We start from the raw sequence: 25,230 nt of genomic DNA, 5'->3' as shown, positions 1-25,230 counted from the left end.
AATAATGAACAGTTGTTGGGTGTGGCTGCATTTCATAAAGAGTCACATTTCCAAATCGAATGCCATAAATCTGAAATGAATATAAGAAGGTCCATAGGCTGCATGGTTGCTCAACATGTGACATGCCATCGAAATGAAAGGAAGGCGGATCTCTTTAGTACCTAGGATAGGGAAGTCGAAGACTTTTATAAGTGAATGTGTGGTGCATTTTAAATAATGTTCAGCAATGATTTTATTTACTTTATTGATTTTTTTGCATAGGAATAATGTACAGTGCTAGAAACTCCCTTTCTAGGTATTTGATAAGACATTTCAAGGCCCCTATACCCAGTAATTCAAATTTAGAGATTTGTCTCATTCATGGAAGTGGGTGATATATATATATATATATATATATATATATATATATATATATATATATGATTAAAGATTCTTATTTTAATATTGTAACAAGAGAGTGCAAAAGGTGAAGTCAACTGTGTAAGTGTAAAAGGTGAAGTCAACTGTGCTTCCTCTACAAACTATATTGCTGCAGAGTTCAGACTGAGAACAAATGTTTCCAGGCTGTGCTTCATGAGGGGAGAAGTAGATAGACAAAGAAGCTGTAAAGTAGGCATTTCAAAGGTACCACCATCATCATCAACAACAACAACAGCCATCCCACGCACTTTGTAACAGCTTTCACTGTGGAACCAAGCTAGTTCTGAAACTAAAGAACCTTAGTCTCCTGAGTGCTGAGATTTTAGGCATCACCTCCAGATACAGCTAGAGCCAGTATTTTAAGATACATACATTTCCAGGTTGATAAAATATATTTCACAATAATGTAACATGTTTGTGTGTGTGTGTGATATTAAATTATTTATTTACTTAGGTATCAGTTTGCATTTATAAATTTGCATTAGGGAATGCAGTTTTTGATGAAATGAGTGTATTGCCTTTATGCCAAGCACAATCTACCTGTGTACCAATCACTATCATCTCTCAGCCTACCTAGTTAAGAGTTTGTTCCAGTTAAGAGGACCCCATTTTATGTATGTACATTGCTTTTGTTTTCATTGTTTGACAATACTGACCCTTTGTCTCTGGAATTGTTACTCCTATAAATTGTTACTCCAGTTGATGCAAAGCTATGTCTTTGAGGCTCAACATGTCCTCTCAGATGACTCCTGGTGCTCTGACTCTGAGAAAACCTTGTAGTCTGCCATCTGACTCAGTAATGCATGGGTTTCTATCTCAGCACCATCCCACACTATTTTCGGTTTTTAAGCAATTTAACTATACGTTTTAAACCTAGCTTCTTTAACTTTAAAGTGAAGCCATTGAGATAATTCACACTTTAGGCATTATATGTAGAAGATCCAGAATACTGATCCATTAAACTCTTTGCCCCTAGCTTGAACTGGACATTAGATTTCTTTTTCTTCCTTTTTTTTTTCTTTTTCTTTTTCTTTTTTTCTTTCCTTTTCTTTTTCTTGTTCTTTTGTTTTTGTTTTTTGTTTTTGTTTTTGTTTGTGTTTTGTTTTGTTTTGTTTTGTTTTGCTTTTTTGAGACAGGGTTTCTCTGTGTAGCCCTGGCTGTCCTGGAACTCATTCTGTAGACCAGGCTTGCCTCGAACTCAGAAATCTTCCTGCCTCTGGGATTAAAAGTGTGTGCCACCACTTAGCTAGGTTTGTTTTTCCTTTCTTTTCTTTTTCTTTTTTTCTTTTTTTGGTTTTTTCGAGACAGGGTTTCTCTGCATATCTCCGGCTGTCCTGGAACTCACTTTGTAGATCAGGCTGGCCTCGAACTCAGAAATCTGCCTGCCTCTGCCTCACGGGTGGGTGCTGGGATTTAAGGCATGCGCCACTACTCCCAGCTAGGTTTGTTTATCTTAAGGTAAGATGTTTGTTGAATTCAATGAACAGTATTTAAAGGAGAATATATTGAGTATTTTTAACTTTTGTGGTGTGATAAAAGTGATGAAAGTCCATCAATCTAATCAATCTAGCATTTATTTTATAAATGTTTGACTGTAAATAAAAGTTCACTTCTAAAGCTAGTGACCCAGGGCAGTGATATTAGTGAAGTAACATTAGCAAGTATTTTGATCTCCTGCAGGAAGAAAACTCATGAAATACAACAAAAGACAATGGAAGAGAATGTTCATTCACCAAAATAAAAAAAAAATAAAGTTTTTAGGAACTGCTATTCCATAAAAAAGAATTTGGTTTTTGATGAAATGAGTGTGTTGGCTTTATAATTGGCTAAAAATAAAAATATCTTCTTGGGCAAGCTGAATTGTGCCTTTTTGTATATGTAGCCAAGTGTTGAAACAACAGGAATTTCCTGGTAGATTTAAGATATTTGTACTGAGTCATGGTTTAATTACATAACAACTAGGAAGCCTATCCAATCAACAGAGACACATGTGACCTGTAAATTTATTTTAATTCATAGTAAATAGTATTACAGAATAATATTCTAATGACTTTTAAGTTAAGAACAAAATAGGAAATATTTAAAAAACAAACAAACAAACAGTCTTTAGTCTTTGAAGACTAGCATATGCTGAGTCACAGGATTAGAAACAAAGGAGGCTTTAAGGCTTTGAAGGTATTCCAGACACTCATGCTGTTTTTAAAAATCAATTTAGAAAGTAAGTACAAACTATATTAGGAAATAACTGCATGTCCTGGCATCCACATTTAATCAGGTGGCAGCAACTGGGTCCCCAAATAGTGATCTATAAATGAACAATGCAGCATTATTAGTAATACAGCCTCACACTTCATGAACGAAGCTAAAAATAACAGCACAGTGTAAAGCTCATTGCCATGAGGAACCCGCTGCAGAGGCATCTCTTCTGCATCCTATCCTCACCCCAAAAAGGGGTAAAAAAAATCAATAGAACTGTCACTGAGTCATAGTCATCCACACTTCTTAACTCTGGTCCCTCCTGGCAGATGCAGCACCCGCTGCTGTTTCTGGTTCTGCAGTCTGGCCTGCTTCACCAGTGAGGGTAGCTACTGGCAGTGGTAGGGATTTGAGCAGATCTGACTCAGTGTCACAGAGGCCAATATTATCAAGCACCCCGTGAGTAAGGAGAAACTGCCAAAAATGTTCTTAATTCACAACACGCAGATTACAAGAGTCCAACTGGAGCTGGAGTCCAGATGCTGTGGAGGAAGAAAGAGCAGGAGGAGGAGGAAGAGGAGGAAGAAAAAAAGGAGGAGAAGGAGTAGAAAAGGGAGGAGAAGGAGGAGGAGGAGGGAGAGGAGGAGGAGGAAGAAGAAAGTGATGATACAATTCTTTTTTTCTTTTCTGTTTTTGTCTGTCCCTTTTTGTTTAGTCCATAGGTCTGGAGTTTTGATGAATGGCTAATGATCAACCCCTTTTTAGTTGTATCTTTAAAGACAGTCTTTAAGGAACCATGAGATGAAAGGATTCTACTTAGAATATAAAAGAGATGCCATTATTTACCCTGTTCCCTGAGCCTGCATTCTTCCTACACAATCCTCCCTCCCTTCTTTCCTTCACTCTTCTATCCATTGCTAACCTTTTACTACTTGACACTGATTTGGCTTTTTTCTTTTAAAAGGAAGGGATTTTTTTTTCATTTTGAATAGTGTGTGTGTCTGTTTATGTAGGAATATAATTAACTGACAGTTTCTAAATACTTTCTTAGCCAGTTTATACTGCCTTTGGCATTTTCTTCAAACTCCTTTAGTTTTTACCTTGGTTAAATGTTTAAGTTTTCAAAACTTGAATTAAGTACATATCTATTTGTGATATAAATAGAAAAGTCATGAAGAATAAACATATTTTCATACTTTCCTGGGATATTGAAAATAGCTTTTATACACTGGAAAAAGCACCAATCTAACCTTTCTAGCAATGAGAGAAAGGACTGATTCATTTGTTGTTTTAACAGCACTTGCAACATAATCACAACCACCGAGTTCATTGTTTTTTAGATTCACAAGAACTGTTTTTTCTTTTTGTTGTTGTTGTTTCCTGGGTCTGTATTACATCAACACAAATTACAAAGTGGTTGGATGCATAAAATATTTAGCAAATTATCTTGCTTTAAAAAGAAATCATTTAAAGTGGTGCTATTTTCAAAGAGCTGTGCAGTCTATGATATATCAAGGATGTGAAAATGACTTTTTGTGTTAGAAAATTGGCCTTTAACAAAGCAAAAAAAAAAAAAAAGTTAGACAATTCTAAGTGCAAAGCTATTAACTGACTGATTTCTGATCCCTGACATCGGATGTCATCCTCAACCCAGTGCCTGGCTGCTCCTCATCCTGTGGGAACAGCAGGCTTCCGAAGAGCCTTCTTTACAAATAACCGTCAGTTCAGACAGAGGAGACCCAAGGAGAGCCGGTTCAATCTTTCGCATCATTACTGGCCTCATTGTTTTGCAAATCAGCCGCACAAAGTGGAACACGTGCACGAATCCTCTTACAGGTTTCTGAATGCCGGGGATTTCAGACTCTCGAAATCCTGGTGATTAGCAGTAAATGAATAAGCTGCATGACAAATCGTTACCTTCACCAGATAAGAGACTAGTTTCAATTAAAGATTGCCGGTTATAGCTTGAGTTCCTTAAGATGTGTCCATCTATAATGAACCCCTGTTTGTCAGTCAGTCCAGCATTATTGTGCAGTCAGCCTTACTGACACGACCTTATTTGAATAGCTCAAAACGTTATCTCTAAAGTATTCTATTTATAGTAGAAATATGTATCCCAAACCCAAACACTGTCTAATTTAACATGTGATTCCTCGCTTGGCAAATAACTCATCTCAGGAGATTCTAAATCTCGAATTGGGGAAGTCCTGAGGCCAAGAGACCAAACAAAGCATAAATGAGTTGTCTCTAGCTTGTCTGGCAAAGTTGGGTTTTTTGTTTTTTTGTTTGATTGGTTTTTTTTTTTTTTTTTTTTGTAAATTGATGTTATAAATGTAACTCTTCATCATATTTCTCTATGATAATTGCTATGGAGTTTTAAAATTTTTGGTAATGATGTTTCAGTACAGTTTCCCACACAAGTAAAAGTCCAGAGTTGTTTATTTGGGTCTCTAACAGTGAAAGCCTCTAATTACAGAGTGCAGCTAGCAAGGCAGCTGAGCGAGCGGGTCGCACAAAACATCGCACCCAATACCAAGGCACAGCGAGAGTTTACAACGCATTTCTCACTTTACAACGTTTAGATATTTAACTTTTTGTTACTTTTAAGGTTGTAATCATCTCTGCAATAAGACATTCTTCACTTCCATTTTTAATCTCTTAATTAAAGAGAACTTAATCTCCACTGATGCAGAGAAATTGCCTGAAGCTGAAGGCCCCGTAGGTGTGAAAATATACTTCTCTAGACTAAAATCACAGTATAGCAAACAGTTGGCACTGACCCACATTCTGACTTACTCATGTGGGCAGTTCTATGTCACTTTACTGCGGAGCGCATTTATTTGTTACACATAGAAGAGCAATATTGGTTGTGTGGAGTACACAAGGAGAGAAACGATTTCCCTCCCACTCCCATCTGCTGTGGAACACACAGGTTTTCCTATACAGGTTTAGTGCAAGCTCCTGTCCTTGGAGCAGAGGCAGGCACAGACTGGGCTGTGATCACAGTGTGAACCTTCCTCCCACTCCTCAGCCCACAGACATGTTCTCAGGCTGCATTCCGATTCTGAATATAGACTTCCAAGGAGCTGTTGAAACATGAGCCGCTTGGATAAACAGCAGAGGCAGGAGATGGATTGGGTGAACTGACGGGCCTCCGAGCGCATGCTCAGTGGCTGCTGTGCTTATGAGACCAATTCTCCTAAAATGTTGAGATATTTAAAGTTTTCACTAAATAATTATTGATTTATATTCATAAAACTAAACGCAATTTCTTTGTTACTTCTCCATGCTTGCGTGAGTAAGGGGACACTGAGGAAAGAGTTATTTATGCAAGGCTGAGTATAACTCTGCCTGACACTCCTGTGCCTTTCTGTCTCTGCCTCCCTCCACCTCTCTGTCGTTCACACAGCCTACTTGGAAGATTAGCACTATGATTACAGAGCTACAAATCCAAAGGCTTACTTTGTGTCCTTGGCTAACCATAGAATATTTCCTAAATTGTTTAAGGTGCTTGCTTATCTGGACTCATCCTTTCACCCCCATTGTTGTTTTACATGTATCTGTTCACAACCAAGTATATGGTAAATTTAAGAAAATAGGATCAATATTTTCTTTATGGAGTTTACTTTCTATCTTATTATGATACATATTTAACATTATTCAAAATATGTACAAATATGGGCACGATAAACAGATCAGTGTTCAAAGGGGTCTGAGACTGAAAATCTGGATTCATTCCACAGCACCTACATGGTAGAATGGCAAGAAAAGACTCCCACAAGTGGCCATATGACATTTCCAGATGTGCCAAAGAATATGAAAACACACACACACACACACACACACACACACACACACACACACACACACACAAAGTGAGGAAAATATTTAAAACTATAACAAAGACAAAACTGCTTTAACTGCATCATGGGCTCAAAACTTTCATTGTTAGCAATGTAAATTTTACGTTATAAAAATTCTACCCTGAAATCTAATGAATGAACTTTGAAACAGAGAAGTAAGTGACAAGATCTACCTATGACATTGGTTACAATTATTGGGTTCTTGTTTATTGCTTGTTTAAAAGGAAAGATGAAGTTAATCTCTGTTACAAGAATGGGAGGAGTGAGGTTGAGAGTGAGAGCAGGGCACCCCCTACTGATTTCACCACACAGACCTGAGCATGAATGATAGGGACCCTGTATTCCTTCCCACACAATGTCAGCTTAGCTTATAGCCAGGGACAGGCATTCACCATCCCCTTTTCCTTAGGCTCTCCTGGAAGCAAACTTTTTAGCTGATAGAGAATGATTTCATCTGTAAGGTTGCAATTTTTCTGAAAAGGTGTTTATTTTCAAACTAGAATCTCTTTTCCCATAAACTTAACCCTTACCGTAATTATAATCAATTCTGCTATATAACTAATGGCCCATTACTAACTGTCAGGTCTAAAGGAAACACCAATCCCCCCAACTCCAAAAGGCAGTCCAAATATCCAGAAACAAGCTTAATCAGGACTATAAGAAGACTTCTATCTGACACAAGCCACCATTCCCCAGGAACTTGTGAAGCCTGGTTCTATCTACCAAAATGAGTCATTTACCTTCCAGCAGTCAAAGTAGAAATATGGCTCTCCAATTAACATATACCTGTGTTTCCTATCAGCATAAGGCAGATCCATTCTAGCTTCCAGGCTCTGTCAGTTCCTTCATACAAGTACTTGGCTTGCATCTCCAAGCCCTACACCAGGCTCCTGGCCCTCCCCTTCCCACAGCTCCTCACCATTCTTAGAACCCAGCTAGCCTCACTACTCTAGGCTCCTGGCTTTGTTACTCTAACCATACTCTCTCTAGCTGCTATTCTGTGCTATTATCCCCTTCGACCAATACCCCTAGTCATGTCCATTCCATTGTACTAAGGAATTGTTTATCCTGTGTTTTAAAACACACCAAAAAGGTTAAGGACACAATCCTTAATAATGCTGCAGATACTTGGAAATGCTAGAATCTTGCTTGTGCTTTAACTTCAAAGCCTCTCCTATCTGAAAGAACTCCCTGCACTAACGTTATATCTCAGACATTGTTTGCAAGGACTATTAATAATAATATTCCATCTGCTGTATTCCATTTTAGCACAGGATTCATGCAAGCTCACATAAGTCTATGTGTAATGCATTTAGGACAATTCCTGGCAGTGTTAAAAAAAAAAAGTGAACTCTGTCTTGTTTCTAAATCCCTGACCATATTTCTGCCTTTTTGTAAGGGAGGGATATGGTCTATTTTAAAATCCTATATATTTTAAAGACCACCTTTGGGGGAAAAAACCAGCTAAAACCAGGCAAACTGGCAGCAACACAAACACACACACACACACACACAAGAATATATATATATATCAAAGCTTATGGTATATAGTGGTATTTATTGGTAAAAAAACTCTAAGTGTATGACAACAGACAAAAATGAGCCAAGATTGGTGGAGGGGTTTAGAACTACTTTTGAAGCAGTATCACCTATGGTGGAACTCTCTTTTCAGAGCAGACACATACACAAACTTAGAATTTCAACTGAAGAAACTGAGATTTAGACATCATAGAAAACTACAGTGCCATCTCATGTGTAGCACATGATAGTCAGCATTCAAATTCCTGACTGTTTTCTGCTGAAGTCATTTCTGTAATCATTAGGAAAATTATTTGTGCATATGGGCTTTAGGAAGCAAACTACATTGTTATAGTTGACTGGAGTCAAGTTAGATAAATCTTATTTATTATGAAATTAGTATATATGTATTACTTTGCAGTATCAGCAAAATATACCCTGTAAGTAAAATTCATGCAAGTTCTGATCTGTACAATTTTTGTAACAATTTTTTATGTGAGAGAAGAACAAACAGCTTTTTAATTATGTCCTCATTTTTTTATATTTTACAAAATGAAAAAGAAGAGTATCTTAGAAATATTAGAGAAGACATTTTAACATCTCATGAATAAGATTTAAAATAAATTCTGGGAGGAACTGAATATATGTAATTTGGGAGCAAATTCATATTCACATTTTTTCATTTTTCTAATCTCTTCATTGTCTCTTCCATTATACATATTTTAATACTTCCATATTCTCTTTTTATCTTAAGTAATGTAATATTTTATGTATCTTATCCTTCCTTTCTGATTCATTCATTATTATTATTCTTATAACTTAAACCATTGAAATAAATGTTAGAGTCATTGTAGGATATGGATTTGTGGTTCTAAGTCAGTTCACAATCATTTATAAATGCTCTGTGACTTGCTTTTGATCAATACAGACAACCTCTGTTTGGGAAATAATTTTAAACTTCATCATGCATCATATGACAAACCTGATAAATTAAAAGTTATATAATATGCCAATATTTTTATACAAATCATTAAAATCAACACATTTCTCAAGTGAAATCATATTTATAGAGTTGGCCTCATAAAGAAACTAATATAAACTATATTAAAAGACATACAATGAAAACAAAAACATTATGTGAGCTTACATTTGGCCCATTAAGCTCAAATAAAGACATTCCTAAACTTCCTTGTGAAAAAATTTAAAACATTCAGTTTTTGATTGTTTGTTTGTTTGTTTTTCATAAAAACCCTCCACTCATTTTGGAGGGAGCTCTGTGGAAGGGATGATGATAAAATTGTAAGAGCCACTTAAAGGGAAAGTCTTTTATTTTCTGTAATCCACATTTTTAATTTCTAAAATCCTTTTAAAAGTGGTTCCTTCTGCACGTGCATCACTCACCTCTGATACTGTGGTGTTTTCATTTTTTTTTTTTTTCCTTCTTAGTCTTGGGACTTTCCTCTTTCAGTCTGTTTCTTGTTGGTTTTTTTTTTTTTTTTTTTTTTTTTTTTTTTTTTTTTTTTTTTTTTTTTTTTTTTAGCATATGAGCTTGCTATGAGGCTGAATACTCTGTCTGGGCTCCCACTTGCTGGGATTGGAGCACTGGCTCCCAACCTTCTTGATCCCGAGGACCCATATTTTATACAGCTCCTCATATTGTGGTGACCCCAACCATAAAATGATTTCATTGCTAATTCTTACTTGTAATGTTGCTACTATTACACCTTATAATGTAAATATTTTTGGAAGTATTTTTGCCAAAGGATTTGTGGATAACAGGCTAATGTCAACATACTTGGCATTATCCTCCTATCTAATTTACATTTGTGATTTGGGATAATAATGAATCTGTGGGTCAATTGTTCAGCTAGTAACATTTCAATCATTCTGATTCCTTGACCATTTTTGAACATTTAGGGTGATGTAATCAAAGAAATTCAGGTTACAAGTTTGCAGAATATACATTCACATTAAAGTAATAGTCAGAAAATGCATGCACCAAAAATGTTAAAATAGTTCTTTCCTGCATGTATATTCATATGTGATTTTCATTCTCTCCTTTAAAAAATCTTCATATTCTAATTTCATATATGATTAGTTTATAATTTTAAAACAAATAAATTAAAAAAAACATAGGAAATACAAAGCTGATTTTTAAAATAGGCAATTTCAACACCTGGTAGAGATTCTCTTGCCATGAGAATATAAAGACATACAACACCATTAGTCATTAGAAAACATGAGATATACTAATGAGGAGGTATTGCCACACAATGTAAGTTACAAACTACACTTGTATTACCAGCAGCTGTAACGATACAAAGATACAAATCTATTCTCATATATTATCAATGGGGATACACAGTGGTACAGCCACTTTGTTGCTGGTAGTCTACCATGGGACCAAATACATTCTCTTGAGAGAAGAGAATCTCATTTTACTGTCTTTACAGTGGTTATATATAATTATGTTGGCAACATGGTTTAAACATTAAGAAAATCTTAACATTTCAATTAATTTTAAAAAGAAAAGTAAAGAAAAATGTAAGAGTTGAAGAGGGTGGATGACATCAAGCATCCAGTGTCTTCTTAACATAACCTATCATTGACACTGTGTCAGCATGCACAGGGCCTGCACAGTCTCAGCCAGATGAGGTTCCAGGACTGAGAGGAGAACTGCGCATGAATTCCCATCCATAATCCAGAAGTTGTTTCCAACTGACAACTGATTGCAAATAAAAATTAGTTTTCTCTCTTAGAATCTCCACTATACAGTATACATACAGTCTCCACTATACAGTATACAGATAAAGGCAGGCCCCACTCCTGGAAGAAAATGGTTTACAGGAAGCATACTCAATAGTATTGTGGAGAAGTTTTGTCTCATAACAGTTTCTTTTAACCTTACTGATTATCTATCTATCTATCTATCTATCTATCTATCTATCTATCTATCTACATATATATACATATATCAATAAAAATAAATATGTATCCACATATATAAATATATATCCATGTATATATAGTTATACATATAGATAGATATCCCAATAAAAGTACTAACATCACTAACATATCTATCCCTCGATCGATCAATTAATAGATAAATTAGTGTTTGTAGTGGGTTGCATGTATATGTGTGTGCACGGGTGACTGTGTGTATGTGTGTCTGTGTTTGGGCTGCGCATTTGTGTTCCTGTACTTTTCCATCCTTTCTTTTACTGTTTGCTTTGTTTTACTCTGATTTAATTGCTGTCTTGATTTTTTTGCTTTTTTTTTTTTTGTTTAGAGTTGCGAGATAGGGAAAGGATCTGGGAGAAAATGCAAGTGAAGAAATTATAATCAAAATATATTGTCTAAGTAATTATTTTCAGTTAAAAATATAAATACCTTATTGTGTCCTATAGCATGTTAAAAAGAAAAAAAAAAGAAAAACTACAAAACAATCTACCTTTTTTACCCCATACTTTTCTGTACACTAATCTGTATGTACATTTGCTTGGCCTGTGTGCTTTCCTAGATTTTGTTACAATCAATGTGACAGTCTCCAAACATAATTTTGTCATTAGCTGTTGCTTTAGAGATTCAGCATCCTTCACTTTGCCCATATTAGTTCTTCTGAAGCATGGAAAAGCTTTCCTTCTCTAACCTTTTTACTCTCCCTTACAAGATAAAAGCACGATATAGTGAATAAAGATAACTGTGGTTCTCCACTTTGAGCCTGGAATGTTTTATCTTAGCTGTCTACAATGCATTTTTGAGAAAAGAACTTTTGAGTTCTCAATCCATTATCGAGTTGATGTTGACAATACTTATGTTTATTTTTAATGATATGTGAGTAATTTATGTTTACTTCAATTTTAGAAATGTGCTTTTGCCTCATATGAATTAAATCTGATTTATGCACTACACCAAGAAAATACTAACTGCAAACATTAATTCATTTTAAAGATGAGAGAGATAATTTAAACAATTGGCATAAGTAATACATTATTCTCTGGTCGAAAGTGATTTAAAGAAGTTAGTAGAGAAGAATAAGGAACACAGGAACTCTGGGTGGAGGACAACACAACTTTACACAGAATGTTGGGTAGGGTCTCTGGGAGATGACAGAGTTGGAGGGAGAAATAAGGGCAGTCAAATTAATTTTACAGAGGAAAAGGTAGTACAAAGGCCCTCTGATAGAAAACCTTATTCAAGAGAGGCTCAAAAGGAATCAAGGAATATGCAACATATGCAAACATTTACGGTCTTGACTGCAGAGTCAGTTATCTGTGTTAGCCTATGAAGCCCACACTTGGTAACAAAAATCATGTTTTTCTGTAGTTTAAAACATTACGGTTTGTAGTAGACACTATGGATGTGTTCTCTCATTTGCCCCACGAATGCTGAAAGAACAAAGTGCCATTTCTAGACTCACCATGAGCAGAGATGACATAGCTAAGGCACTTGCATGCTCTGTAATTAGTCCTGGCTCTCACTACTATGAGACAGAGTTAGTAGCCATCAGTTGGCCATAGTCACTTTGGTTAAATATGTATGCTGACATGCTTCCTTCCAAATATATAAAGATACTCATTTTCTTTCCAGGTGAGTCTTCACTCTCTTCTACTCTCAGATAGTTGTCTCTGACTCATGATTACAGCAGTACACAGAAGCATCTAGTATACTACCTAGGAGAGGATGAACTCGTTTCCACCAAATTTAATACGGATTTCTGTTTTTGTTTGTTTGCTTGTTTGTTTGTTTGTTTTTGTTTGTGTGTGTGTTTCTTTGTTTTGTTTAACCAATGGTTGCATGTAACTGTCACTTAGTCATAATGCTTATTGGCAAGGAACAATATGTTCACTATGTCCTAATAGCAATTTTGTAGCTGTATTCTCTGAGTTATATAGCTTACCACCTTTTACTATTTAATGGCTTTCACATCGCCACATATGGGTTTTAAAAGATTGATATTGTCCTTATATTTCATATATCTTAATTTCAACTATTATTGTATTAAAATATTGTCAGTAGTTTGATGTTAATATATAGAATGTTATATCTTTTGCTAAAAATTTATCATATATAAAAATTATTTAATGTTGGAAACATTAAGAAATAAGATAAAATAAAATAATTACCATCTTTACAATATCAAAAACTGCCATCTTCTTTTACCTTAAAAATAATATTTTCAAATGTTATAAAATGTAGTTTCTTATACATTTGCTACAATGTTATGTAGCTTTTAAGGGATCACACTGCTAGAGAGATGTCTCAGTGGGTAAGCATACTGGGTGCTCTTTATTTTATTTTATTTTATTTTTAATATTTTATTAGATATTTTCTTCATTTACATTTCAAATGCTATCCTGAAAGTTCCCTATACCACCCCCCCCATGCCCTGCTCCCCTACCTACCCACTCCCACTTCTTGGCCCTGGTATTCCCCTGTACTAGGACATAAAAAGTTTGCAATACCAAGGGGCCTCTCTTCCCAATGAGAAGAAAGACCAATACATGGATACTTCATTCCTCCTTAGAATAGAGAACAAAATACCTGTGGAAGGAGTTACAGAGACAAAGTTTGGTGCTGAGATGAAAGGATGGACTATCCAAAGACTGCCCTACCCAGGGACCCATCCCATAATCAGCCACCAAACCCAGACACTATTGCATATGCCAGCAAGATTTTGCTGAAAGGGCCCTGATAAAGCCGTCTCTTGTGAGGCTATGCAGTGCCAGGCAAATACAGAAGTGGATGCTCACAGCCACCTATTGGATGGAGCACAGGGCCCCCAATGGAGGAACTAGAGAAAGAACCCAAGGAGCTGAAGGAGTCTGCAACGCTATAGGTGGAACAACAATATGAACTAACCAGTACTCCCAGAGGTTGTGTCTCTGGGTGCTCTTCTAAAGACTTGTAGCTCATTTTGCAGCAGCTGCTTCCTAGGGAGGCTCACAGGCAAGTTCTTCCCAGCTCCAGGTGAGCACATGCCTCTTCTGATCTCCATGGGTTCCTGCATCTATGTGGCACACAAATAGGCATATATAATACACAAAAAACTGTTTTTAATTTAATATAAAGAAATACAGCTCCAAGAGAATAAAAATAAGCCCAGATTACCCTGAAGTGAATGTCTAACATTTTCTTTTATTTGTATTTTCAAGACAATTGCAGCTTACAATTTTTAGTTCCCTAATTTTATCCCTGCTGTTTCTCTGTTTATGTGCTCATAACAAAGTAAAAATTGTTAACTCACAATACTATTTTTTTTATTTTAGTTCGTTTTTATTTTTAGTACCGTAGTGACATCCCAACACCTTTTCCCCTTAGTTGTGATCAATAAGATTTTCAGAACATGAAGACTCTCCACAGAGTGGCAGATTCACGAATTATGGTTTTCATCATAGAAAATTCTCATAATGGTAGCAGAGAACAGTACGTGTAAGTGCAGATGAAAGCAGCTAACCAAGGTTGGGTTCCATTGAGGGATGCTAGTTCTCTAGTGTCCAGTGGTGCTAACTTTAAATCATTAGAACCGTTGGTCAAAACACACTTTGAGGCTGAAAACAAAATCGAAGTTTACATGAAACCTCCCTATTATGTCCAAGTGACAGACCCAGTTCTCAAAAAACGATATAGGTGATCAAAGTGGAACAGCTCTGTGACTCCATACTGAAAGCTCTTGAAAATCTAAGGTCACTTAGAAGCATAAAACCAAAGTCATTATCATCCTGCAGGTGGAAAACATTTTGGTGCCACACTTTGCATACAGTTACTCATTATTCCATATTGCTAAAATGTTTTCATCAACATTTTAAACCACTCTCTCCTGTCAAGAACAGAGCTCATAAAGCTTATAAGACTCTGAGGCTTGTTACTTATAACACGGAGAGCGATTAAAAGGAGTAGCAGAGGATGGTTAAAAAGCTGTGGAATAATTGAGGCAGATCTACAAGCTTCAGACCTACAAAAGTGATGTAAATGCTCATCAAATATGTTATCCAGAGGATAGAAGCAGCTATCACATTAAAAATGAGAAATAAAACTGACCATTGAATCAGAAAGAAAAGCAAAAGAAATAATTTAACTCTTTCATCACCCTGACCTTTCAAACCTCAGAGATCACTGAGCACAGATCACCTAGTACTGGGGAGGAAAGGACGGAGCAGCACATAGAAGTGGCTATGATGATGCCAAGTGACCAACTTCAGTTTTTCACTTGAGGACAACATCTGTTCTGACATGAACTTTTATGCTTTGTCACTATTTAATTCTGTATTACCTGAACATTTTGCACAAATGGAGGATGCTCATGAGAGGTGTTTGCCATCAAGTGCATCATGAATGCTTAAATTTATTTGGAAAAAGGAATACCCATAATAATATGTACAGAGTGTCGATAAACATCCCACTTAATGTGAAAAAATATGAACCAGCCATTTATGTCTAAATATAACCTGAATATTTGAACTATGTATTCTTATTAAAATGGGAGTTTTGTTCACTGGTGTGGAATAGTTCTGATTTAGATAGACTTTACTGGATCTTGTAAAGTATGTAGCTAACTTTAAATACAGTAGGTGTTCACCTATATATGTGATTTATTTTACTTTGAATAGTGACTAGTGTTCTGTATATTATCACATTAATTTTCATATTAGGAAGCAAATATTCATAGATATCTCATGTTTCAGTATTTCTGAGAGAGTATAAATAATAAAGATGTTTGAACTAAAGAAACTGCTGTTTTCTATACAAGAACTTTCTAACCATCATTTATATTTTGTAAACATTAATGTAGAGTAAAAACAGTCAGTCTGATGACAATTATATCAATTTTATTTTAGACACATGGTGAAAAGCATATTTTTAGCCTTTATAACTGCTAAAACTATATTTGGAAAAATTACAATTCCCTTACTAAGTTTTTTATGCACAGAGTGTATACTTCCAAGTAAGAACTTTCTTTTATTTGATTTGTAGTTTATTGGTTATTTTCCCATGGGGGCACAGGTTAGAGTTGGTAAGTACAACTTAATTGATAAAATAAAATTTCCTTCATTGTGATATATCATATTATCTGGCTGCAAATCAGAATTTATAAAGTAAACACCTCAAATTTACTGCATATTCACATTTAGCAGCTTTATTTGGCAGAATGAATTCTTGTTTGGATACTACTTTGCTTGATTCTCAGATATTCATTAGCTTGAGAATGTTTTACTTATATCACATTTTTTGATGGAAAGTAAAACTCAGGTTTGGGTTTTGTTTTCGCTATTTTTGTTTTGTTTTCTGTTTGTTTTGTTTTCTGTTTGCTTCTTTTATTTTGTTTTCTTTTCCCCACCCTGCTCTCTCCTCAGTTTTATTTTTAAAATATTAATTGGGATTGTTAATTTTACAGATGTTGTTCTTTCATTGTTTTCAGATAAGACCACACTATGTAACAAACTGCTGTTAAACTCACAGTGATTCTTGGGTTCCAACCCTATAGATTTTTAGTGTGACAGGAGTGAGTCACAATATCCAGCCTAATTGTTTATATTTATATAATCATTGATACATGTAGGATGTAATATAAACCTAAAGAAACCTCAACTTCAAAAGAATAGCAATTCTCAAAAATATTATATATATAATGATGCCATGCAAGTAGCCTATTTTAACCAAACAATGGGAAGTATACATATTCAGAGAATCAAGGAAGAAAACAAATTAATGCTGATAAGACATGGGGAGTCAAATACTAGGAGAATAATCCTAAAGTGTACAAAATATGAGATATGCTAAACTTTGACATTATTTTGAGATGATTTGTAGGGATACACATATGTTGACACATACACATATATGCTATTGATCTAATAAACACATTTGGTGGGTTAAAGAACACAGCTCAGTTGTACAACAGTTGACTAGCATTCACCAGGTTTGGTATGGCTATCTACATTGTTGCCCTCAAACACCCAAATACATGAGTGTTCAAATTTTGTATATTTATAAAACAAAATTCTGAGCAAACACTAAAGTGTTCTTATTGCTAGTAGCCACTATGTTTCCTTACGCATTATTTATAAATTTCTGCCATATTTTATAATATTCGGTGTTCATAAATTACATATGATGGTTTATGACTTTCACTCTTATTATGCAACATTTAATTGTAACCTTAATCACTCATAGCCCACTTCCAGCCATAGACAGCAGTTACTTCATCTGTATAGAACTTTACACACTGGAAAGTAAATCTGCATTCAGGTGAAAGAACATGCTTGCTCTCTGCCATGATTAGAATCTGAAAGCAATGTGCTCCCATCTCTCCGCTCAAAGTAGAGTGATTTAGAGCCCTATTGTCATTTTACAATTCTTGACTTCTAAACTCCCACCATACATCTTGGAAACAAAAGAATATTATTGCCTCACAAATTGCTGGAGTCCCTTGCCGTGCATGCGTCATATCTAACAGGCAGAACAAGGAAAGAATCAGCATCGAGTTAACTGCCTCCTGCTCCAATCAGCCATGTTCTGAGCCTTTGTGACCACCACGTAAATCAGGACTGCTGGGACTCACAGCTAACGTCCCCTAGATTTCTTTCTTATCACATCTTTTCAATTTATTTTTAAAGGAACCATGTAATAGCTGGGTGATTTAAAAAAATGACCTTCCCATCTAGCAACTCAGTAAGACCTCATGTTAATAAGGAGTTTAAAGGTGATAAACTCACATAAAATATATTTCAGGCACAAACTCTCATGAGAATCCAGGGGATGTGCTTAAAGTTTAAAGCTCTAGTTGGAATGTTATGCTTGAAATTTTGTAAGACTTCCTATTTCCACAAGAAGCAGAAACTTAAGTAATAGATAAGTTACTTACACTTTACTTCAGTGTTTAATAAGCATTAGCTACGTTTTATGTGCATTTTGATATAGAGGTATGAATAGTCAAGAAGGATGTATGGTATGTTCTCTGTCACTGTGTGGTAAACATCTATATAAACAACCCACTGTAATAGAAGGAGAAAACAAAAAAATCATGTCTGGGTGTAGAAGGCACTAATCCAAAGGTGAGAAGGTTTTAAGGAAGATGTTCGTGAGATGTTCTTGACAGGTGGGAGAGTGAAGGAAGACATTTCAGGCTGAGCAGTAAAGATGGTTCAGACAGTGACAACTGTGTTTCATGGCTCGTGAAAAACACTTGAACAAGAGTAGGTCAGGAAATCCCACTTCAAAGGCACGGTATATAACAAGGCCAGTGCATTGTCCATGGTTAGTGGTTTCCTATTATTTTTGTGGAATATGGAATTACTTGAGTGTTTAGGTTTGTGAAGAGTCATTATCCTTCTAGGAGAAAGATTCCATGCTAAAAAACATCACCATGCACCTCATACCATTACTATGTATGTGAGGGAAATCAAGCAAAAGGAAAGGTGACAGAGGTAAAGTGGTAAAGTGTATTGGTTTGTTCGTCTGTTGGTTGAGACAAACATGCTAGCTATTTTTAATGTTACCCTAGGAAAAACACAGGGCTTACCAATGAACAAGAATCATCAAATATCTCATTCAAGCAATCGTTACATTGTTCTTATTTATTAAATTTAAACATATTTATTCAACTGAATCAAATAAAACAGTATGCAGCGAAATTCTAATTCTGAGACATGATACTAATCTCATTTTTTCCTATCAAAAATGCAAATGCTGATGAGTCAGTGATAGCTTTTCTGGCAGTATTAAACTACATGGGATATAGATGGAAATAGGGAGAAATTTCATTTATCTCAGTGATGGGGAAGAGAAGTCCAAGAGTCAAGATACAGTCTGATCAAGTCCTGACAGAGATTTCCTGGCTTGCAGACAGCCTTTCCAAATGATTTTCTCTTAGAGGTTGGTTCTTCAACTATAACCTGAGAGTGGGAATGATTATGTGCTTAGTGTTTATCTTCTGGTTTCATCAAAAATAAGAATGTCTCACAAGCCACATATATTCATTTGCCTTCAGAACCCATAAATGGTCCTGTCTTTAGATATAAAGCCCAAAGTAAAAAACAAACAAACCAAAAACCAAAAAACCAAAAAACCAAAAACCAAGCTAAAACAAAACAAAACACCCAATACATTAAGATTATTTAAATCAGGGGTGATTAAGATGTAAGTTATTCTTTTTTATTGCTTATTTATTTACATTTCAAGTGTCCTGAAATTCAGTATCTCCTTCACAAAGCTTCCATCCCATCCCCTCCCCCTGCCTCTATGAGGATGTGCCTCTACCCACCCACCATCAATTACCACTTCACTGCCCTAGCATTCCCTTATATTGGGGCGTCGAACATCCATAGGACCAAGGGCCTCTCCCCAGCCCCCTCCATTAATGCCAGATAAAGCAATCCTCTGTTACATTTGTAACTGGAGTCATGGTTTTCTCCATGTGTACTCTCTGGATAGTGATTTTTTTCCTGGAATCTCATGGGAGTTTGGTTAGTTGATGTTGTTGTTCTTCTTATAGGGTTCATTTCCCTCAGTCCTTCCCCTAACTCCTCAGTTGGGGTCCTCATGGTCAGTCTGATGGTTGGCTGCAAGCATCCACATCTGTATTGGTCAGGCTCTGGCAGAGCCTCTCTGGGGACATCTATACCAGGCTTCTATCAGCAAGTGTTTCTTGGCTTCAGCAACAGTATCTGGGTTTGTTGTCTTAGATAGGATGGATCCCTAGGTGGGGCAGTCTTTGGATGGCCTTTTCTTCAGTCTCTGATTCAATCTTTGTCCCTGCATTTCCTTTAAACGGGAGCCATTCTGGGTTAAAATTTTTGGGATTGCTGGGTGGCCCTATCCCTCAACTGGGTGTTATGACTATCCAATGGGTAAGGTCTCAACAAGTTCTAGCTCCTCTTTGTTGGGTATCTCTGCTAATATCATCTAGGTTGGGTCCTGGGAACCTCTTTCTTCCCTAGTATCTTATACTTTCTAGCTGCTACCTCTAGTTCTCCATCGCCCACTGCTATACAGCTCCATTAGATTTCCTGATCCTCTGTACTTCTCTCCCATTGTCTCCCACACATGATCCTGCCCTTCATTTTCCTTCTCCCTCTTTACTCCCTCTTAGGTTATCCCTTTCTCTACCTTACATGGTTATTTTGTTGCCCTTTCTAAGTAGGACTTATCTATCCACACTTTGGACTTCCTTTTTCTTGAGCTTGATATGGTCTGTGAGTTATAACATGGGTATCCTTAGCTTTTGTATTTTTATCCACTTATCAGTGAGTACGTACCATGTGTGTTCTTTTGTGACTAAGTTACTTCAGTCAGAATGATACTTTCTAGTGTCACCCATTTGTCTGCAAATTTCATGAAGTTACTTTTTAAATAACTTAGCAGTACTCCATTGTGTAAATGTACAACATTTTCTATATCCATCCCTCTGTTGAGGGACATCTGGGTTGTTTCCAGCTTTTGGCTATTATAAATAAGCCTGTTGTAAAAATAGTAGAGCATTGTCCTTATTACATGTTGGAGCACCTTTTGGGTATATGCCCAGGACTGGTGGTTTAACTGGGTCTTTAGGTAGAACTGTTTTCGGTTTTCTGAAGAACCACCAGACTGATTTCCAGAGTGGCTGTACCAGCTTGCAATCCCACCAGCAGTGGAGGAGTGTTCCTCTTTCTCCATTTCCATGCCAGCATCTGCTGTCACCTGAGTTTTTGATTATAGTCATTCTCACTGGTGTGAGGTAGAATCTCAGTGTTGTTTGATTTGCATTTTTCTGATGACAAAGGATCCTGGCCATTTCTTTAGGTGCTTCTCAGCCATTAGAGTCAGGTAAAAATTTCTTCTGTAGGACTGAATGTGAGAACCCTGACCTGCTAAACTACAGTGTTGTGGCAGGAATGGATAAATGTTCCCAGTCTTCAAGATAGAAATAAAAAAGCAGGGAAGGCAGGATCAAGAAGTCCTAAGTACCGAATGGCAAATTCCATTAACTTATAAAGTTATCTCTCTCTCTCTCTCTCTCTCTCTCTCTCTCTCTCTCTCTCTCTCTCTNTCTCTCTCTCTCTCTCTCTCTCTCTCTCTCTCTCTCTCTGTGTGTGTGTGTGTGTGTGTGTGTGTGTGTGTGTGTGTGTGTGTGTGCTTGTGTGTGCATTCATGTGTTCAGGTAGTGCATCTTGTAGTGTTTTCAGGTACACATGCATACACAAGGTATGTATATGGTACAGTACATGTCCATATTGATGCTATAAGGTTACTCTCCTTTGTGATTCCTCAGGAAATGCCCACATTTATTTTTGGGATAATCATTTACTGCAACTCATAGATGAAGCTGGCTGAAAATCAAGCCTTAGGACTTTTTGTCTTCTTTCCCTAGTGCTGTGATGCCAAGTGCTTGCAACCACATTCTGGTTTCTGCATGGGTGCTGGTGAGCCCAAGTCTTAATGCTGCAACACTAGTACATTTCCAAATAAGCTATCTCCAAAACACCTCTTTTTTCATATTTCTGAGACTACATATACTGTATTGATTATCTCCAAATACACCAATTATTTTTTTTTTCCTGTTCAATCAAGCCTGACTTCTCCCTCCTCACTCAGGGTTTATTGGTGATACTCTATTAGAGCAATAATGCATGAGTGCATTTTTATAGTGTACAGTCATTGATGTAGCAGCTCAGTTATATCTGTCTCCAATTAATTATCAGTCAAAAATTCCCCCATGCTTTTATTGAATAACTCTCTGTATTCTGCTGATACAGAGAGTTATTCAATAAAACTTATGTGTGCCAGTATGTCCCTCCACTAGCAGATTAAAGCTCTTTATTGGACTTTCCTTGCTGTTTCTTCAGAATCTTAATGTAATGGCCGTATGACTCTATAAGGATACCAATATATATATATATATATATATATATATATATATATATATATATATATGAGGTTCATTACAATTAGGATAATTTTGATTTAATGTTTTTCTAAACTTTAATTGTACAGTATCAGGAAATGCTTAATTTGATCAGGTTGTGGACAAGAATGTTAGTGCAGCAAATGTAGTTTTAAATATGGTTAATTTGAATTTGAAACTCTCATATCTCAAACAAAATATTTCAGTTACCTAAATGATAAAGATTCAACTGATTGATAATTAATTCACAAAATAAGGCCAGCCAGAAAAACAGATAGGCTGTTAGCCTGCCTGCATTCCTATGCCTTCAGTTGGGCTCACAAACATCAAATCTATTACCTGTCCCCCTGGTTGTATCCACTGCCATTCTCCTCCCCTCAACTTGAACAGATATTCACTACTCATGCACAGGTCATGGCTATGAGAAGTCTGGTGCAGTCCACACCAGTCTGAAGAACAAACTGGCAAAGTCAAGCAGAGACAGACAGCAGAACCAGAGACCCTACAGACCACCAGAATTCCAGACAGGTAGTCTGCACATAGAACTCCTCCAGTCTCTCAATGACACTATATCCTTCTGACATTATATCCTCAGTCCCACTACCCTCCTCATCACCACATTCCACACTCTGAGGCAGAGAACCCTGATGAATCAAAGGCCACAATAGTCACCAACTCAGTTCAGCCCCAACTCAGACAGATACTTCTTCTCCTGTACCACAGGTCACACCCGCTGCCAGAAACTCAGGTCACAATGACCAGAAAAAAGACAAAAGAGGGAAAAATACACATCCAACAAAGACAAACTTAAAATAAGATACCCAGACCTATAATCACAATCACTAATTCTGGCTTGCTAGTGTAAGCATACAAGCAACAATAGACAGGCAACATGTTAACACAAGAGCCCAGCTATCCTAATAGAGCAAGACCTGAATATTTCAGGAGATCTGAAACACAAGAAACACCAAAAACCAACTTTATGGATATGATAGTGTTCTTTAAAGATGAAATTAATAAATCCTTTAATAAAAGCTGGGAATAAAGAAACAAGAAATTGGAAGAAATGAATAAATCCTTTAAAGAAAGCCATGAAACAAACAAACAAATATTTTACTAATAAATAAAACTCATAAAGACTTGAAAATGAAAATAGAAGCCACGGAGGTAATAAAAAATGGGGAAGTTCTGCAAATTGAAAATCTAGGTATGTGAACAAGAACTATAGATGGAAGCATCACCAAGATAATAAAAAACATGGAAGACTGAATCTCAGGCATTGAAGATACAATGGAAGAAATAAAACTTGAGAAAAAAAATGTTAAATTCAAAAAAAATTTTTTCTGACTCCAAACAGCCAGGAACTCTGGGACACTATGAAAAGATTAAACCTAGCATAATAAGAGTAGAAGGAGAAGAAAGACTTCCAGATCAAAAACTGAAGAATATATATATACAAAAGAAGGACATGCCTATAAAGGTACAGGAAACTTATCGAACACCAAATAGATTAGAGAGAAAAAAAGTCCATTGGCCACATAGTAATCAAGCTACAAGGGAAAGGGGCCTTGATGGCCTGGAAATATGTCTTGTAGACTTTAATTGACCCCAGATGCTAGCCTAGAATTTGATACCCAGCAAATTTCAATGACCACTGCTGGAGAAATAAGATATTCCTTGACAATGTCAAGTTTAGACAATATCTGTATACAAATCTACCCCTACAGAAGGCACTAGGAGGACTCCTTGAACCTAATGGTGTTAAGTTCACCTTTGAATACCTAGGAAATAAATAATCTCATACCACCAAACCAGAAGAAGTGATACACACACATATATGCACACACACACATACACGTATACACACTGTCTACCACCATGAAAACAACAAAACAGTAGTTAACAATTATTGGTCATTAATATTTTTCAATATCAGTGGAATCAATTCCCAATAAAAAGATACATGCTAACAAAATGTATATGAAAGCAGGTTCTATCATTTCCTGTATACAAGAACACAGAAACATACCTTAGCATCAAATGCACTTACATCAGAGCAAAGGATTAAAAAAGATTAAAAAAAAAATTACCCGAAGAAGGAAGCTTGAATAGCTATTCTACTATCTTACAAAATATACTTTAAACAAAAATTAATTAAATGAGATGGTGAAGGATACTTCATACTCATCAAAGAATAAAGCAATCTTCCAAGGCAACACCTTAATTCTTCACAATTATGCCCCAAATGCAAGGGTACTAACATTTTAAAAAGAAATAGTACAAAAGCTTAAGTCACACATCAAACCCAACATTATTAGTAGTGAGAAACCTCAATACTCCACTATCACCAAGAGACAAATCACCACAGAAAAACTAAACAGAGATAATGAAGCTAACAAATGTTATGAACCAAATGGAACTAATAGATATGTATAGAAAATGTCACCCAAACACAAAAGAATGAACCTTCTTCTCAGCATCTCACAGACCTTTCTCCAAGACTGACCACATACTCAATCATGAAGCAAGCCTCAACAGATACACAAAAGTCAAAACATTCCCTTGTATCGTATCATATCAGAATAGAATAAAGCTGAATTTTAATGACAATAGAAACAATAGGGAATAACCTGAACTTCGCAAATTAGGAAAGTCTAAAAGAAATGGATATTTTTTTCTTAATAGATACCACTTACTAAAGTTAACATCAGGTAACAGTAAAAATGGACATCTAGCCTCTAAGGAAATAAAAGGTGTCATTAAAAGTCTCCCAAAAAACAAAAGCCCAGAGTCAGATAATTTTAGTGTAGAATTCCACCAGGTTTTCTAAGTGCAAATACCAATACTACTTAAATTATCCCACAAAATTGAAACAAAAAGAAGATTGTCAAATTTATGTGATGATGTCACGACACCCTGGTAACCAAACCACACAGATTCAGGAAAAAGGAGAATCACAAAGCTATATTTCTTGAGAACATTGATAGAAAAATAATCAATAAAAGACTTGCAAACTGAATCCAACTATACATCAAAAATATCATCCACTATGATTAAGTAGACTTCTTTCCAAAGAAGTAGTTTCAACATGAAAATATGTCAATATCATCTACCATATAGAGAATCAGAAAGAAAAAACACAGGATCTTCTCATTAGATGCTAAAAAATACCTTTTGGCAAAATCTAATACGTTTTTATGATAAAAATCTTGGAAAGATCAGAGATACAAGGAATATACCTAAACATAATAAAAAATGTTTTACAGCAAGTCTATTGACAACATCAAATTAAATGGAGAGAAAATTAAAGCAACTCCACTAAAACCAGTGACATGAAAAGGCTGTATT

Source organism: Mus caroli, chromosome 4, assembly GCF_900094665.2.
Source record: "Mus caroli chromosome 4, CAROLI_EIJ_v1.1, whole genome shotgun sequence".
NCBI classification, from domain to species: Eukaryota; Metazoa; Chordata; class Mammalia; order Rodentia; family Muridae; genus Mus; species Mus caroli.
The sequence above is the reverse complement of the archived record's forward strand: the minus strand, read 5'-3'. Positions refer to the sequence as shown.